Source organism: Phyllostomus discolor, chromosome 6, assembly GCF_004126475.2.
Source record: "Phyllostomus discolor isolate MPI-MPIP mPhyDis1 chromosome 6, mPhyDis1.pri.v3, whole genome shotgun sequence".
Taxonomy (NCBI): Eukaryota; Metazoa; Chordata; class Mammalia; order Chiroptera; family Phyllostomidae; genus Phyllostomus; species Phyllostomus discolor.
This window is the reverse complement of record NC_040908.2, coordinates 4,183,104-4,200,862: the sequence shown is the minus strand read 5'-3', so window position 1 is coordinate 4,200,862 and position 17,759 is coordinate 4,183,104. Positions and strand designations below refer to the sequence as shown.

Genomic DNA, 17,759 nt, shown 5'->3' with positions numbered 1-17,759 from the left:
CTCTGAAGGGGGTGTCCTGAACAGGCGAGACTGCCGGGCTCTAGGAGGACACAAAAGTCCTTCCGCCCGGAGGGAGGGTGGTGAACGCCGGTCTGCCGGCGGCACAGCCCGCTGCACGGCCCGCTGCTCGTCTCCAGGAGGTTCCCGGCGGCAGCAGACGGATGCAGCCCCGGCGACCACGCCTCTTACCCGGCTCACAGCCAGCGGCTCCTGGGACAATCACTGCGGGCGGCACCGGTAAAATGCTCGTTATGAGGAAGACTTCGGCGGGCGTGGAAAACCACGCAGGGATTCTGCCGACTTCGGAGAGAAAGTAACCCGCGAAGCCCTCAGACCTAAACCCAGTTTCTGCTCCAAACCCTCCACACATCGCTCGCTGCGTCCCCGGGCCGCACAGCAGCGCAACCCCGTGCAGCAGCCCCGGCTTCAAGGAACCGGGGACGAGGAACCGGGGCGCCACGTTTGCGTGACGCTCGTTCAGAGACGCAGGACCAGGAAGGGGCGGCGTGCGGACAGGCACCCTGGCTGGAGCGCCCTAGCCCACCCTGTCCTCCTCGGCACCGTGCTGCCCCCCATCTCACTGGATAAAACTGGAATCCGTGGGGGAGGCCCAGTCACAGGAAACCCCCTGGGGGGGCTCGAGCAGAACAGATGGCAACCACCTAGTGCGAAGTGACAGATGACATCCTGCACGTGTCTGCAGGGCATCCCGGGCGGTACAAATGGTCACAGGATGCACGGAAGTCAGCGTTGCCAGGGGGCCGTTCCAGAGCCAGGGTGGGAGGCGCAGTCTATGGGACCAGGCTTCTGCTCAGACACTACACCTCCGCTGGGCAAAGAGGTTACGGAGGGAATTTGGGGCGGGGCTCTAAGCTGAGGACCCTGCCACGCAGTCATAACAGCCCCAAGAAATCAAGTCTTCACCCCAGCAAGAACCGGGGGTGGGGGTAGGGAGACAGTTGGTGGAGGGAGACGGAGGAAAGGGTGGAGGATGTGCAGACACCAAGGTGCACCCTCCGCCTCCGAAGCAGTCAGGCAAGCCTGGATACCGGGGGAGAGTGCTCAAGTTCCAAAACTAGAAGAAATCAGGAACATGGGGAACGTTTTCGCCGTTGATGCCGGTGAAGACAGTCCCCCAAACAAAACCCACTGCAAACGCAGCTTAAATCCCAGGCTCCTTAGGCAGCTCTTGCCGACAGACGGGCCACGGACCCCAAAGGGCAAGAGCCTGAGAAGCAGGAGCTGCATGACAGCCGGGGTCCGGCGGCCCGGAGGGGCCGGGCAACGACACGCCCTCTCTCCGGGGCCTCCAGACGCTGAGTGCGGGACCTGAGTGACAGGGGACATCCCGCTGAGTCACAACTCCGATATTTCCAGAGTCTTCACACCCTCACCAGCCAGCCCAGCTGCCCAGCGCCTCTGGGAGGTAAATTCAAGGGGCTCCCTCCCAGCAAGGACAAAGGTCAAAAACACCGTCCTGTGTTCCAGTCTGCCTGAGAAGAGCCTTTGTTCTGCACGGTGTCCTCAGGGTGACTCATCACCTCCTGGAGAGGCTCTGCTGCTGATCCCCTGCCGCGCCGGAGAAAACACACATGCCACTGGACACAACACACAAGTCGGGCGGCCCCTCCCCCACCCTCCCCCACCCTCCCAGCAGGTGCTGGAGGGCACCTGTGGAGTCTGAGCTGACGGCGCACCCACCCGGGGAGCTTCGGGGTTGGAAGGCGACCCCATGTCTGCTCACTCCCAGCGGGGCCTGCTCTGGTTCCCGGGATCAGCAGCAGGGTCCCACCCCTGGGTACAGAGCCAGCGCCCGTGGCCAGCAGACACGGGTGGTCTGTCACGCCCCAGCCCGCTGGCTGCTTCGGTTAAAGGGCACCTCAGAGACTTGGAACGGCCCACTGAGTTCCCGCACGACGCCAAGCAGAGAGCGCAGCCGAGAACCAGAGCGCTACGGACCTTCCAGGCCGCTGCCCATCTCCACCTGCCAGTGAGGTCGGGACACTGCCCAGATGGTGACAGCAATGGGTTAAAGCTGCCCACTGTTCAGCACAAGGGTGCGGGGGATACCATGTCCCCACCCTGCAGAGGAGGCAGCGGGGCGTTAGGCCCTGGCACGTGCTCAGGGTCCCGAAGCAGGGAAGGGGCGGAAGCAGCAGCAGTCAGACGGAGGCAGGTCTGCTCCCGGTTGTGACAGTCGTGCAGGCCTCCCGTGTGGCCCCACCGTCCAGGCGGCGCGTGCGGCTGGCTGCACACGCAGACTCTGGGTTACACAGTGCAGGGATGCAGAGAACACTCGCTGTGTGACAGTACGTGCACTTCGCCCTCGGCGAGGCCAGAACCACCCATTGAGGGACATTTCGATGGCGGCATTGCCTTTTCCTGAGCCGGCATCTGGTTAGGAAGCCGGTCGGCTCTCGGGTCCGCGGGTGCACACCGTGCCGGTGGGTGGGGAGCTGCAGCCGGCCCCACCCCCTGCCATCCCCAGGGGGCACGCGCAGGTGAGGCAGGTGTTTGGCTGAGCCCTGCCACCCGCTCTCAGAGTCAGGAGGAAGGCCCAGGCCCCTGCAGCGCTGAAAGGGGCCTCGCTCCTTTTTGTTCATGAAGAAAACGGGGGGAAAAGATTTTACGGGGGACGTCTAAATACTCGCGGCGGAAATCTCTCTGCTCCCCCTCTGCACCCCGATCGGTGACCCGTGGGTCTGAACGTTGCCTCTGGGACAGGCGAGCCCCTCGCCCATACCCACCCCTCCCCACACACACACACCCCTGTTCCTCCCTGCGCCTGGCTCAGCGCTCGGCGCCAGGAAAGACGGATTCCTGCCCTGCAGAAAGGGAAAGCCTTACACCGTCGCTGGCTCGGGTGTCGAACCACCGAATCCCGATGTCCGCCTGTAACCCTTCTGGAAACTGAAGACTTTCTTTCCTTGCGAGAGTGAGCAACCCATCGCAAGGAGGACTGAAAGCCTTTGGCTTCTGGTCAGGACGGCTCTTCCTCGAGGGCATGACACAATCTGCCCCCTGGGGCTCTCCCCGCGGGTCCTCCTTTCTCCCGGTTGTCCTTGGCCATCGGAGGAGGGCTCTGTGGCTGTCCCCGGGGCCCTAGCACTCCAGGAAGGCACTGCCGGCCCCCCAGCTGCCTGGGTGCTGAGTAAGTTTGAGGGGTGGGGGCTGCCCTGACCACCCCTGGCTGCTCTCCCGCCACTTCCCAGTCTGTGTCTCTCCACGTCGGGGGTCCAAGCCCCAGCCCGACCAACTCTGAACAGAAACTCGAACTCCGCACGGCTCCCGGGGCCCCACCCAGGTCCCCATTCACCTGACAGGCTGGGAGATGAAGGTGGGTTTTCCCACCAGAGCATTAAAAACAAATCCCCAAAATGATGTCATGACTAATAAGGCTTGCATGAAAATGAAACTGGCTTACAGTGTATCTACCTACATCTTGTGACTTACGTTAGTGGCAGAGAGGAAGTCTTTTTTCCAGGGCATTGTGGGTATTTATCAGCCTGTCGGGATGATGAATGACGTTTACGTGGCAACAAAAGGAAGTACGGCTTAGTGCAGCAGCAGGGTGCAGGGGAGAGCACGCCAGACCGAAAGTCCAGCTACCTGGTCCCATCCCTGCACCTTTCGGCACACCTGTGGGCAGGTCGCTCCCCTCCCAGCCAGTTCTGGACTGCACGAGGCCATTAGGTCCTCCACCCGCACAAGGTGCTTATAAGAAGCTTCTTGAACAAAGCAGACCAAGCCATCAATACCCTTTGCGGTGCGAGCCCAAAATAGGGAAATTCACTAGAAAAGCTTGAGGTGCTTTTAAACAGCCTGCAAGTCAAACGGACACTTCCTGACCAAAAAAAAAAAGATGAAGCAGCAGAAACCGCCGGCCCCAGAGTGGCCCCACCAAAGTCCTTTCTGAGCTCAGCAGGTCGGACGAATCCAAGGCCCCCCCTGCTCGCCCCAGCCCAGCTTCGGGACCCGGAGGGGCAGCCGGCTCAGGCGGTCCTGCCTGCCGGCGGGAGGGAAAGCGGGAGGCATGCTGCGTGTGTCCAGGACGGAGGGCACGGCCACCCTGCAGGAGTGGGTTGAGAAAACAGGCACCTGGAACGATCGGACGTGCGGGGAGCAGGGCGGGCCAGGGCCCCCACGCGGGTGGGGGCGCCCCACGCTGAGGCTCTTGGGCACAACGGTCAGCACACAGCCTGCGTGCCAAAACGCCAGGTGCCCCAGGCTGGCAAGGCTCTGGGAGGCTGTGCTGCTGACACTGTGTCAGGATTAGGCAACGGGGGTCTCGAGACTCCTCACCTAGTTGTTACATCACGGGGGGGGGGGAACAACAGCATTTCATCCCAAAATTGGCAGAACCCTTCTCCAGAGCTCACTAACTGCCAAGAAAGACCGGTTTCTCGGAACGCATGCCAAAATTCAAAACCCCAGCCGCAGCTTTCATAACCCGGCCGTTTCTGCCAACACCATCCACCTCCTCCAGAATGATAAGGCCAGTGGACGGTGGCCTCGGACCAGCTCAGTGAAAAATGGGCAAAACACGGAAAGACAGAGTTCACAGAAGGAAGGAAGGAAAGGAAGGGAAGGAGGAAGGAACCCACCAGGTCGATGACGGACAAGAAGAGCCGTCCAAACCCCTGCAGATCCGAGGAGGCCTTTCAGAGGGTCCCAGATCAGAGCGTTTCGTGAGAACCCAGGGCTGGCGAAGGTGGGGGAAGCCCACCCACCGCCCACGGCGGGTGGGGCAACAAAGGCGGAAGCACCTGGCAATGCCTGACACTTTCTCACAGGTACTGGCAAACCTCAGCCATTCTCTGCGGCGGGACCCGTGGGCACACAGGATTACAGCATGGACTCTGACAGGGGAAACCAGAAACAGCTCCCACATCCACGGGGCTCTGGTTGGGAAGATGACGGACCAGCCGCACTGGACGGTGGAACATGAGGAGACTGTTTAAAAAAAATGGGAGAGGGCCCTGGCTGGCGTAGCTCAGTGGATTGAGCGCGGGCTGCAAACCAAAGTGTCGCAGGTTCGATCCCCAGTCAGGGTAGTACATGCCTGGGTTGCAGGCCATGACCCCCAGCAACCGCACATTGATGTCTCTCTCTCTCAATCTCTCTTTCTCTCTCTCTCTCTCTCTCTCTCTTCCTCCCTTTCCTCCCTCCCTTCCCTCTCTGAAAGAAAAAAAAAGTGCTGGCCTATGAACCAAAAAAATGGGAGAAGGAGACACAGGTCTCCCTAGAACAAACATGAAAATGTATATACTGGGTGAAAAAAGGACATATTTACACTGGGTGAACCCATTTGCTAAGAATTGCATTTACAGCCCAGACTAGTGTGGTTCAGTGGGCTGGGCATCTTCCCATAAACGCAAAGGTCACCGGTTCAATTCCCAGTCGGGGCACACACCTAGGTTGCAGGTTCAGTCTCCAGTCAGGGTGCTTACGAGAGACAACCGATTGCTGTTTCTCTCTCACATCAATAGCCAAAGAGAGGTCTCCCTCTCTTCCTCTCTCCCTTCCCCTCTCTCTAGTAAGTAAATATTTTTTAAAAGAATTACACTTACCTATTCTGATATACACATAAAAAGTCTGGACTGATTTCCAGGCTGAACAAGGTGCATTCACAGGCTCACCGTGCAACCAGACCTGGGGACGGGAGACCCTCACTTCTCATCGTGCATATTCCCACAGGGTCAGTTGCTGAGAGTGAATCTTTACCAGTGTTCTACTTTAACACTAGTTTGTAAGACCCTCGGAGAACTGGGTGAGGAATCCAAAGCTCTGACCAGCTCAGTGTCGGGGTCTCCCCGTCCTTGCTGGGACTGCTGAGACAGGAGGGGTAAAGGGGGGGCCTGCTTCGGTCAGAAAGGTCAGGTGGGGTGCGCGTTCAGCTCCTCCAGCGTTGTGCAATGCTCAGATCTTACAGTCTCATGTGATGAGAGTTCCCGGGTCCCTGCCAAGGACACCAAGGGCCTCTAATGGCGGTGGGGGGGGGGGGGGGTCGAGGGTGATGGAGATTACACACAGGGTGGTCAGATTCAGGCCCGGATCCTCTGACTGTTAGCTATTTGACTCATTAATTGAGCACTAGGCTTTGCTTCTGCTCTTCGCCTACCGCTAGCGCCCTGTGTCCAAGTTCTGTCTTGATGGAAAAGAACGCGCTGCTGCTCTTGCGAGCTCCGTACGACTCCAGCCCACTGCGCCCCAGCAGCTCCCGGAGGGCAGCACACCAGCTGGAGAGCCAAGAGCGCTCAGGGGCTAGGGACACCGGCCGGCCCTTGGCGTTCAGGTCCCAGCTCCCCCACCGACCGCGAACAGGTCGCTAACCTCTCAGCACCTCAGCTTCAAATCTATAAAATGTGATGCTACCCGCAGGGTCTGACCTCACGGGATTGTTTGTGAGGCAGTCCAGGTAAAGCACTTTTCCCAGGGCAAGCACAGACGACAGCCAGGTGTGAAGCCCGTGGTCACTAATGCTCCCGGCAAAGGCTGGACTTTAGATGAAGGCTCTGGCTGGACCGTGCTTGGCACATATCGACTATTTCAAAGGCGCCACAGGGTCAAAAGCATACTGTTGGTTAAAGCGAATACAGAAATATTAAAAGGGTATGCTTCCATTCCAACCAGTGGTAATATACTTCCATGTGGCCAAAAACCTGAGCCCAAAGGCACCCCCCACATTGGGCAGCACCCTGCCGTTATGCAAAGTTCGATGGCAGGAAATTCTCTTGGCATCGACTCCAGCCCACTGCGCCCCAGCAGCTCACGGAGGGAGCTGAGGAGTGTGCCTTAGTGGGCCACGGTGCCCCATCACCCCACGACCTCTGGGGCGTGCATCCTCTGTAAACCAAAGGCGGGTGCCTAGTGAGACTCGTGAGTGCAGAGGAAGACTTCAGCAAACACAGAGGGCACGTGTCTGCAGGGAAACACACAGGCTTCCTGGAAACAAGGTACACGGGCGAGTGTGCTCAGCCCATCCCAGAAGCAGCAGCCAAACAGGTGCGTCTCGGGCAGCGGCTGGGTCTGTGGCCAGCTTTGTGCGCAACACAAAGGACTCAGGGGCAGAGCCACGGACTCTGCTGAATCCAGCAGCCTGTCGCTTTTTTTTTTTTTTCTGGAAAGCCCAGCATTGGGCATCTGCAGAGAACTCCAGTAAGTTGTTGCAAGAATCACAAAACTCAGTCGGTGGGTTGAGAGACGCGGCCACGGTCACCGGTGTGGAAGAGCTCCCTGCTCCCCGCCAGACGAAGCCCTGTCCACTCACCCCCACCCAGGGTCTCAGCTGGACAGGGGACATCTTTCCGGCTGAAGGACATGAGATCCTGGGGCGGCCCCTCACCTGAACCCCCATGTTCTCTCTCCCCTGTGCACTGAGACCCAGCAGGTCTGCCCCTGCAGCCCGCTCCTTCTAGAATGATGTGGTCTTTGTGGCAGCGGAGACCTGGGGCGGTGACCGAACTGTGCTGGGCCCCCAGCCGGCTGAGGCCAAACTAAGACTAGCGTAGCGCCCAGGCCTCAGAGCCACCGCTGGGTCGGGGTGGGGCTCCGTCCGTCCAGGCCTGGCCCTCCGCGCAAACGGGAATAAAGGCTCCAAACAAACACCCACATGCAAAAACGCCTGATAACCCAACCAAGGCTGGCAAGTATGGCGTGTTATCAAAATACAGAACCAGAAAACAAGCCCGTAGCTCGTCCACCATTTCCAGGGGCAAAGAAGTGTGTGTTTATTTCTCAATTATGACACATTTTCCTCAATGGCTTACCTTAATTCACAAGGCCAAATTATGGAACACAAGATGAACAAAAATTTCACTGCTGTCCCCCAATTTTACAAAAAAAAAAACTTCTTGAAACATCATTTCCAAAACACTCCTACTATCCTGGGCAAACTATTGGGTTCTAAAAACTCTCCGAATTAATGCCGCCAATTGTTCCCGTGTCCTGTGTGATGGTCAGAAACGGTGGTGGCATTTTTCTCCAGCTTCACCCCCCCACCAAAACAAAGTATCCGCCCGTGGCACGTGAAGTTATTTCTAAAACGCTCCTTTTCATCGTACGTTTTCCCGGCTTTCCCCCTGAAATAAAGCCATTGGCGGGGACATCCGATGGAACCCACGAGGCCTAGCACCCACTGGCTGCCGCGAGGTGCGCGGAGGCCTGGCACTCCCGGGACCGCTGTAATGTGAGAACCCAGATTCCAAGCCTGGTTCCCGGACGCCCAGCAGCTGTGTGACCTTGGGGCCGGACAGACGTCCAGCCTCCCAGTGCCTCAGTTTCCTAAACTGCACAGCAGGAATCTTACTCCCTCAGGGCACATTTTCATTCAAGTCCCAACGCACGTCCGGGCTCCTTGCTGCCCAGAACCAGCCCGCCTTTCCTGCCTGGATCGAGAAGGTCCCGCCGCCGTGGGACCCGGCGACCGCTCGCACACCCACCGCACCCCACCCGAGCCCCGCCGGTCCTACAGGCCGCTGAAGGTCAGCACCCGGGGGCACTCCGAAAGGAAAGGCCCGAGGATGCTGGGGAGGCCGCCTGGCCCCGGGCGCGTTTCTCCGCCTGCCTCCCGGGACCACTTACCCCCAAAGGGCTGCGGGGACAGAGCCCGATCCCCGGACGTCAGGTCAGCCCCGGTGCCTCGGCCCTCTCCGGCCTCCCCGCGCGCCAGCCAGTCCCGGGCCGTCCCGGCTCCGCCGAGGTCGCAGTCTCCCTCGACCACGGCCAGGCTCTGCCTGCTCGCCCCGGGATCCACGGCGGCTGGGAGGCAGCTACTCCCCGGGAAGCGCGTGCGCGTGGCTGCCTTTGTATGCAAACACCCCGCCTGCCGCGCGCTCGCGCTCCCCGCGGCCCGGGCCGGGGGCGGGGCTAAGGGGGCGGGGCGGGGCCCCGAAAGCGGGGTGGCCCGCGGGGCCTCCGGAGGCACGGGCTCCTGGGCCACTTTCAGAGCCGGTCCCGGAGGAAGGTCCCAGTCCGCCAGCCCTCCTTCCTCGCCTATCTTAGCTTTCCTGTAGGCGTGGGACCTTGGGCCATATTTCTGATGCCCCCCCAACACACGCCAAAGTCATATGTTTAATTCAACGGTCTAGATTGACTTTAAGGGACGCTGGGGTTTGTAGCCTGGTAAACAGCGGGGGACACTGCCCCCCCCCCGCCCCCGCCCCCGCCCCCGCCAGGGGTTGGTTGCATTTTCTCTGGGCCCTACTCTTCCTGAGCAACGGACTCTGGGCATGTCCCTTAACCCTTCTGACCCCGGCCTTCATGTCTTCAACCACAACGTGGCAGCTGTATTGATCCTACGGGTATTTGCACTTAGCTCCTCACCGCCGGTCCACCTTCCTCCTTTGTCTGAATGACCTCTGCTTCAGTCAGCCGTTCGCTCGGCAAGCAGCGTACCTGTCACTGAACAAGACAGCCAGGTCCCTGCCCCTCTGCGGCTTCCATCCAGCAGCAGGAGACGCGGCGAGGGACAGATAAATAAAAAGCAAATTAACCTCCAACGGCGAAATGATTTAGGTCACGCAGATGAAAAGAGGGTTCTGTGATACAACTGGGAAGTTTACAGACAGAAGGGAACCTCCCAGGGTGACCTGATCATAAACCTCTAGGTAAAGGGTTTGTCTTTGCCTGAAGCAAGCCTGCCTGCCTTTTTTTTTTTTTTTTTTTTTTGAGAGTACCTTTAGTAAACCCGGGGACGGTGAAACAAGGCAGGCTCAGGACAGAAGCAGCAGCAGGAGAGCCCAGGCGGGGCTGCTCTGCCTCACCGGGAAGGTCAGAGACAACGGCCTCAGAGACAGGTTCCCGGGTCAGCCCAGAACCAGCCGCTGCTGCCCGCCGCTCCCGCCCACTGCTCCCCCCACTGCGAGTCTTGTGGGGACCCTTGGAGTGTGGGAGATGCACGCCTGCGGGGGAAGAAAGGAGTGGGTGTGCCTGGAGGAGAAGAGCACACCCACTATGTCTCGTGCATCCAGGTTAACACACCTTTGAAATGCTAGAGTAATGCTCTTCTTCCGACCCCTCAGAGGCATAACCACGCTTTCCCTCAGGGAGCGCATACCCTGGTTCACTAGCCGCAAATCCGATCCCCACCTTACTTTCTCCCACTTTAATTCCAGATGCATCAAAAAAAAAAAAAAAAAGCACAAAACACAGCAAAACTGTCCTTCCAGGAGGAATTTTTCTCAGTCCATGGAGATCTTGCTTTCAGGCATGTACTCTGTTTGGCTCAAATAGACTCATAAGAATTCTCTACAGGCCTGGATATTCTTACACTGACAATCAGATGAGCCAAAATCCTAAATGACAAGAAACACGCAAGTCCTAAGATGGGCCCAGGAGGCAGAGCTTTCTGGAAAGCTAGCTGAAGGTCCCCAAGGCAGCCCTCTGCAGGGTCCTGGGGCCACGGGGCAGCTGCAGGGGGAGCAGGGACCAAAGCTTTAGGGCCTTTGGGCCACTTGAAGAAGTGTAGATATTCCAGAAGGGTTGTAAACAAGGGAATTACAGAACACACATGTTTGAAAGTGATTCTCTGCTATATGGAAAATGGACTGTAGGGGGCAGGAGTGGAAACTCAGACGGGCAGCTACAGCAGGAAACCTGGGGAGCCGATGGGGGCTCAGACTAACGGGAGCGGAGAGGGTGGTCATGAGAAGGGGAAAGACTTCAGGTATGTTTTGGAGGACACCCCCGGGGACTGACAGACATGCGGGTGGGGTGGGGGCGGCCTAGGATGAGAGAAGGGGGAGTCGAGGGTGACAGCTCCGCATGGGGCTGGAACCACTGAGGGACTGTGGTGTTCTCTCCTGGGCTGCAGGAGGGAGAGGGAAGGGGCAGACTCAGAGGAGATGTCAGGAAGGCCTCCGGGGCTTGGCAGGGGAGGCGGGCTGGCTGGAGTCTGGGGCCATCGGCCCGGGAGCTTTGCCCAGGTGGTGTGTCTTCCATCCAGCAGGCCACGGAGGCCACAGAAGAGCCCTCTGGTTGCCCTCTGGCTGGTCTTGGGGTAACTGCCATTCAGGCAGCCCCCTCCCATGCTGGCTTTGCAGAGGCAGGCGCTACACCACACAGGGGATCAGCATGTATAGGGGAGACCCTCCCACAGAGTGTCTCAGAGACCAGGGCTGGGACCGCAAGTGCAGAGCCCCCCAGAAGGCAGCAGTCTCACCCTCTCCTCCCCGCCCCCGCCCCCCAGGGAGGGCCCACAAGCAAGACTGCCCTGCCTGGAAAGGCTCCCTGGAAGCAAAGTCCAACCTCAGGCTGCTTAGGTGAAGCCTTTGTTTAAAATAAATCTTGAATGATCAAAACGTGAAGACTGGAGGTCTCAAACAGAAAATCCGGTCCGACGCGCTTATTCTACAAATGACGAGCTTGGGGGCAGCGGAGGTTTTGGGGGTTTCACCCAAAGGCGGCACGGATTCGCAGGGTCCACCTGGACCCTGAGCAAGTGAGGTCTGATGGCTTTCCAGCTTCGCCTGCCGCCCCAGGGAAGGCACTTTCTCTGCTGTCCCTATGGCTGCCACAATTTCTAAACAGAGCCAGACCCGGGGGCCGGGGGCCCGGGACGGTGGCGGTCAATCAAGCAACTTATTGGAAACCCCTCACTAGAACACATTTCACCAGAAGCCGAATGGGACTCCTAACGCGGCCCCGTCGGGAACCCCCCCGGGAGGGCCCTCGCCGTGTTGCCAGTTGCCAGCTGCTGGGCGGCGACACTGTGACTCAGCCTGCGAGGCTGAGGTGATCCCTTCTGGCCAATTCCAGGACCTGCCGCTTTCGGCCCAACTCGGAAGAGAGGGCACGCGCGATGAGCAAAACTTGCTCCCCGGGCGCTGGCTGGAGGAAGAAGGGTGGGTGGGTGATGCCAGGCAAAGCGGCGCAAGCGTGCTGGGTTCTGCGGCCTCAGTTTCACGGTCTGGAAAGCGAGGGCGGATGCTCAACCCACAGACGCACTCCAAGGACGGAAAGCGCCATCCTGTAAACCACGTGGCGCGCCCGCTCACCTGAAAGCCTTTTAACCTCTAGAACCCCATACGTGGAGGGCTGGCGGTTCGCGGAAGGATCCGCTGAGTGCTCGGCCCGGCTCGCCCGCATCCAGGGGGCCCCCCCCAGAGAGCGCCGCCTTGCTGAGAGTGGATAAGGCCGGGCAATGGCAACTCCTCTGCCCGGAAAAGCGGCCAGGGTGATGGAAGCCGCCTTAGTCTAGCTGGAAACCTCCGCCTTTTAGCTGGTGACAAGAACTCTATTGTCCTGGGCGTTCTGACGTTTTCCAGATCACCTACCTACACCACGGACAGGGCTCTGCAAGGGGAAAGGCAGGATGCGGTGAACAGCCCGGGAAACATCGTAGGCAGGTGTACCATGAACCAGTGGGTGGTGGCATCGGCGGGCAGCTCTATAAATGCCCCCCTCCCCGGGCAGAAAAGATGCCCAAGAAAGAACAGGCCCGGGAGGACCTGGGCTCCCAGCGAGGGAGGGGCTCTCCCTGGGGTCCAAGGCCCATCCTCGTCTGGGGCCCCTGATGAGGTGACTTCCGCAGGGATCCTCCCTGGCTGGGGCCTCAGGAATCAGGTGGGAACTAGGGGCCCCTCGGTACCACCTCACCTCCTTGGTGTACAGGGGATAGGGCGGCCTGGAAATCCACCAGAGGCACAGTGGGTCCCTTGGGGGCCGGGGAACCATCTGACCAGAGCCAGTTTCAGGGGGAAGGGGAGGGTGGAGCGTCCCTGGATTCCACAGGGAGAGAAGGAGGGGGGGAGGGTAAACCAGGGAGAGCACCCCCAAATTAGGGTGAGGACCACAGATTAGGGCTAAGGCGTCCCAGAGGGAAAGAAGTCACAGGGAGATAAAGGGGCGAGGCTGACAGTGGCCACAGCGAATATTGGAGGCCACACCCCCGATTCACCCTAAGGGAGACACCAAGTAGATGGCGTCGTGCAGCAGCACTCACACGGAGCAGCAGAGAGGCGAGGAAAGCCCCGGGCAGCGGGCAGAGAGACCTGGGCCCCTGGGCCTGCTGTGCCCCCTGGGCCCACACTGGGTCTCTCGCTCAGAGAGCGGCCGCCAGCCATCCCTCGCTGCGTCACTCGGCCCCACCTTCATTCATCCCCCGTGTGCTAAGTGTCCACGGCGTGCCAGGCCCTGGGTGGGGCCCCGGGGGCTCCCCTGGGGAGCAGAGCAGACAGGGCACCTGCCCCAGGGAGTGCACGGTTAGGGCAGTAAGCGCGGCCAGTCACACAAATACACCTAGAGCCCGTCTCCCTGCTCAGCAGCTCAGAGAACTAAAGCTTCACGCACATCTGCCGGGGCTCACCTGGCAGCGTGTGTGGGGCGGCCTGGTGTGTGTGGGGCGAGGGGAAGGCCCGGGCTGACCTCTGGCGGGGTCATCGGGGAGCACAGCAAGCCACATGCCGGCCGGGCCAGGGGCTCCCAGCCTGTGCTCCCCGTGATCAAAATGGCCTGGGACACCCTTTCCCCTCCGGCCACAGGGGGAACATTCCCCCCCCCGAGCCAGGCTGGGACAAAACAGACATATTTCTTTGCTACACTATTCCCTGGCCCCTCTTCCAGTTCCACCTCCAGCCCCAGTCCCTATAGACCAGCCCACACGCCATTTCTAATCAGTGTGTCCAAATCCAGCTTCGCAGCCTTCATCCTTCCCAGCATGCCCCGCCCCGGACCTCCGCCCCGCCCCCCAGACCTCCGCCCCGCCCCCCAGACCTCCGCCCCGCCTTGCAGCGAGCACCGGTCTCTTCTTCGCCAGCCCCGGGATGGACCTGCGCACTGTCTGGTGTGGCACGAGCAAGTGCCAATCAGAATGGATGCCAGGCAGGGCAGAGAGCAGGCCGGGAGGGGACAGGGAAGGGGGGATGAGGTGGCAAGAATGAAACTCTCTAACAGTTTAATCACTGGCAAGGCCATATTGGCTCATACAAATGAATCTTCCCAAGAAGAACACATTATCTGCATCTCACTGAGGAATTCAGACTGAAATGTTTGTGCCCCTCCCCCACCCGGCCCACACGGCCAAGTTCATGTGTTGAAGCCCAGTGGGATGGCATTTGGAGGTGGGGAGGTACTTAGACTCAGATGAGGTCTTGAGGGTGGGGGGAGCCCCACCAGAAAAGCCTGGACCACAGAGCTGAGCTTAGCGACCCGGGCTCTGACCTCAGCGAGGGAAGCTGGCTCAGAACAAAACCAGGTTCCCACAGAGCAGACCCCGGGCCACCTGCCGTGGCGCCATGAGCTCTGGGCCAGCCCGGGGGTGGCTGTTCAGTTACTAGACTTCTGGCCCCAGTTCAGGTGCAGCCCAAGATACCAAGTTATAGAATGCATTGTCAGCTCAAAACAAACAGGAGAGCAGAAAAAGACTGGATGCACCAACAAATTGCGTCTGGAAGCTACAGAATTTAAATGCCGCTTGCCCACAGGCATCCCCACTGGCATCCCTGCGTCGTCTGGAGCCAGACACAAGCTCCTCAATCGCTGACCTAGACCCTGGCCTTGGTGGGGGGAAGTGACTCTCCACTCTGAGACTTCGAGTCCGTGGTATCCTCTGTTAGAATAAGTGAAACCGTTTGAATCAGACGTTCTCACCTGCCCTTCCCGTTCTCAGGCAGCGTTTCCCGTGAAATCTTGTCACGCATCAGAACTCCCCGGGAAACTGTCAAACCTCTCCACGCCCAGACTGGGTCCCCATCAGGTAAGCGCAGTCCCTCGGGTGGGACCCAGGCCTCTCTCGGGCCACGGCAGCGCTCCCCGTGACATCCCAATGCTCAGTCACGTTGGAGGGCCGGTCTCCAAACAGTCCACTCTCTCTCTGGCAAAGCCCACCCTCCCCTCTCCCAGCCCCCAATGCCAAGGGCCAACAGATCATTTATATTTCTCCTAAATGTCCACGTAATGAACCCATACAAGCCAGCTCGAATAGACTGAGTGTGTGTGAGCGGGGCAGGAGATATTGAAAGGAGCCAGGGATGGAGGTGCTCGCTCTCTCGCTCTCTCGCTCTCTCTCTCTCTCTCTCCCGCCCCCCCACCCCCACCCCCACGCACTGGGTTAGCTCGGCCCCTTCTCTCTCCCAGCCTGCTTCCTCCCAGCTTCTCTGCCCCCCTCCGTCTGGCCACACAAAGCTCATCACATACCTCTCCCCTTCATGTGGCCTGCACGTGACCTTGCCCTTCAGGCCCCTAACTCCAAGATTTCGAGAGAGAAATCAGATTGACCCCGCCCATCTTCTCAATCTACACACCATGGGTCACTGACCCATCCTAGGAATGGCTTCCTCTGGGCCACGCTCCGTCCTGGGCCCGGGGCTCCCCCATTCTGCTCGCAGCCCCTTTGGCCTCACCTGGAGCAGCCCAGACACGGCGCTGCACGGCAGGAGACAGAGCCGGGAGCCAGACGGGGCACCTCCCTGCCAGGCGACCATAACTCTGCCACGTCCTACCAGACTGGACAGCAGAGGAAAAGCAGCAAACCAGGTGCCGGGCAGACAGGACCGCCCTGATGGGAGGCACCTTGGGGGGTGGGGGGGGCTCCAAGATGGAACCACGCTGACCCCAGCTTCACTTCCTGCTGGTCATGTGATCTAGGGGAAGGGACGGCTGACCTCTCTGACCCTCAGTGCCCTTTCCCACTAACCTGGGGTGGGAATAGCTGTTTCACGGGGGCCACCGGAATAAATGGTTCAAAGCGCTCGGTGCGACACCCAGCACGACATACGTGGTCCCCGCCGGCAGGTCCTCCAAGGACAACAGCAATAACAACAACGACTTACTACGACGCTTAGGAGCCTGACAACAAGCACAGTGTCAGGCTTGGGCTTTCGGGCAGGGGAAGATGCCTTGACAGATGAGGCGTGTGCAGGGGGAGGTGTTTCAGGCCGAGGGACCAGCACACGGAAAGGCACTTCCCGCAGGGAGGGACACGTGGTCAGTGCCGTGAGGCTCGAATGCGGGCTCCCCGCTGGAATGCAAAAATAAATCCGAGGTCTTCTGCCCTCACTCACCATGTCCCACGTGTGCTGGGCCCCCAGGGAGGCTGTGGAAGTCCCCGAGCGGCTGGCGAACGGCTTGGCGAGACGTTAAGTTAGCACAGGAAGGCATGCACCTCTTAGGAGAGTGAGAGTCAGCTTCCCGGATGAAAGCACCTGCTCCCCGGTGCTCGGGAGAGCCACGGTGAAGCTCCTCCCACCCCGAGCAGGATGCTACCATCACACCAGTAAGACGACGCGCTCCTGCAGGAACCGTCCAAGACGACCCCCTGCTCCTTCGGGTGGGGGCATGGGGACACTCTCTCGGTGACCTCCTGGCCTCTCTCTCCACCCCTCCTCCCTCTGTCTTGGGGAAGGCGCCTCACACTTGCTGCACAACTGCCCCTTTCTGGCCTGAGGGCCAACGCAAACCGAGAAGGAGTTCAGCCTTTCCTGGTGCACAAAGGGAAGGAGACCGCCGGCCCCTCCGTGCTCAGAGCACTGGCTGTGGAACACTTACCATGAATAAATTCTGTCTCTGCCCCTCCTGAGCTGTCAGCGAATCTCTTTAAAAGCTAAATGGGCCGCTGGACGCCAGTGCCACTCAGCCGCGTGTCGAGGACCTGGAAGCCATGTGTGTTGAAGCGCGACAGCGAGGCAGGAGGCGCGGGATCCCCTAGCTTCCAGGAGGGTGGACACCGGACGTGGGCAGGTGCTCTGCCTTGCTCCCAGGTGCAAAGCTACCTCCTGTCATAAAGATACCAGAAGTTTCACTTTCCCTCTGGACAAGAGCAGTGAGCTAACGCAGATGGCCACCCCCCCACCAGGCGAACCGGGCGGGATAGACGGCAGGTGGCACGTGGTGGTTGGCGGTGTCGAGTCCTCCTGCTTGGGGAGTGGTTGGCGTTGAACTTGAGAGCACGTATCGAAAGGGCTGTATCATCCTGGCTACCTAAGCGGGGGAAGTGTCTTTCTGCCTTTGCAATCTGGCCACGGCAGACAGCCCGTGTGGGGCGGCGGGAAGGCTTCTGCGATGGCCCAGATATCAAGCTACAGGGCCACGCTGCGGTCAGGGGTGGCCTCGACGGAGGGGCGACCCACTTGCAAACGTCCCTGTTTCAGAGTGGATGGGAGCGGGTCCCTGAGCAGGGGCCCCGCCCGTCACCTCGCAGGCCCAGGTGAAAGGGGGGTAGCACCTGCGGGGGTGTTGCCCTGAACCCACGCTGGGGAACCAGAGCTCTGTGCAGTGCCCCGTGCTGAAGTCCTTCTCGGAGCGAGAGAAACTGGTTCCTCCTTTGCTGCCGCCGCCAGAAGGCCGAGAGCCCCGGGGGGAACAGGGCGCTTCCGGAGCTGGGCGCGCAGGCTTCCTGGCCGGGGGGGCCCCGCCGGGTGTCTGTCTGCACGGCCGGCTGTTCTGAGAAGTCTTCCAGAACCGCCAGTTCCCGATTCGGAACGAAACAAAGCAAAGAAAAACCCACTGTCTTGAAGTCCCAGTGAAAGGACACTTCCTGTGCACACTGGTTTGCTGATTACCCCTGCGTGGCGAGCTGCTCTCCGCGGTACAGACGCCTCAGCCGTGGGGGGGCGTACGGAGGGCAGACGGGGGCCTGCGGGGCGAGGGAGCCAGAGGCTGACCTCACCTGCTTCCCAGAGGCGCTGGGGGCCCCTGGCCCGGGAAGCAGAGCTCCTGTTCCGCCCGCCTGTCGTCCTTCTGTCGGGAATCAGACTCCGGAGATTCCTGCCGAGGCGCCGATTTGGAGAAGAACTCCCTGAAAACACACTCAGTGTCACGTG

General features: G+C 60.0%; 1 protein-coding gene across 3 annotated transcripts in view; it reads right to left on the bottom strand.

Moving 5' to 3' along the window:
* The window catches only part of LPIN1 (lipin 1), a 91,148-nt gene that overhangs the window by 47,928 nt on the left and 25,461 nt on the right, over positions 1-17,759 (bottom strand). Inside the window, exon 1 of one of the 3 annotated variants that reach the window (XM_028516964.2) lies at positions 8,584-8,823. The exons of the other annotated variants lie outside the window; for them this stretch is intronic. The gene's annotated coding sequence lies outside the window, so the exon portion shown is untranslated. Of the gene's footprint in view, positions 1-8,583; positions 8,824-17,759 lie in introns of those variants that run through there. 3 annotated transcript variants of the gene reach the window in all.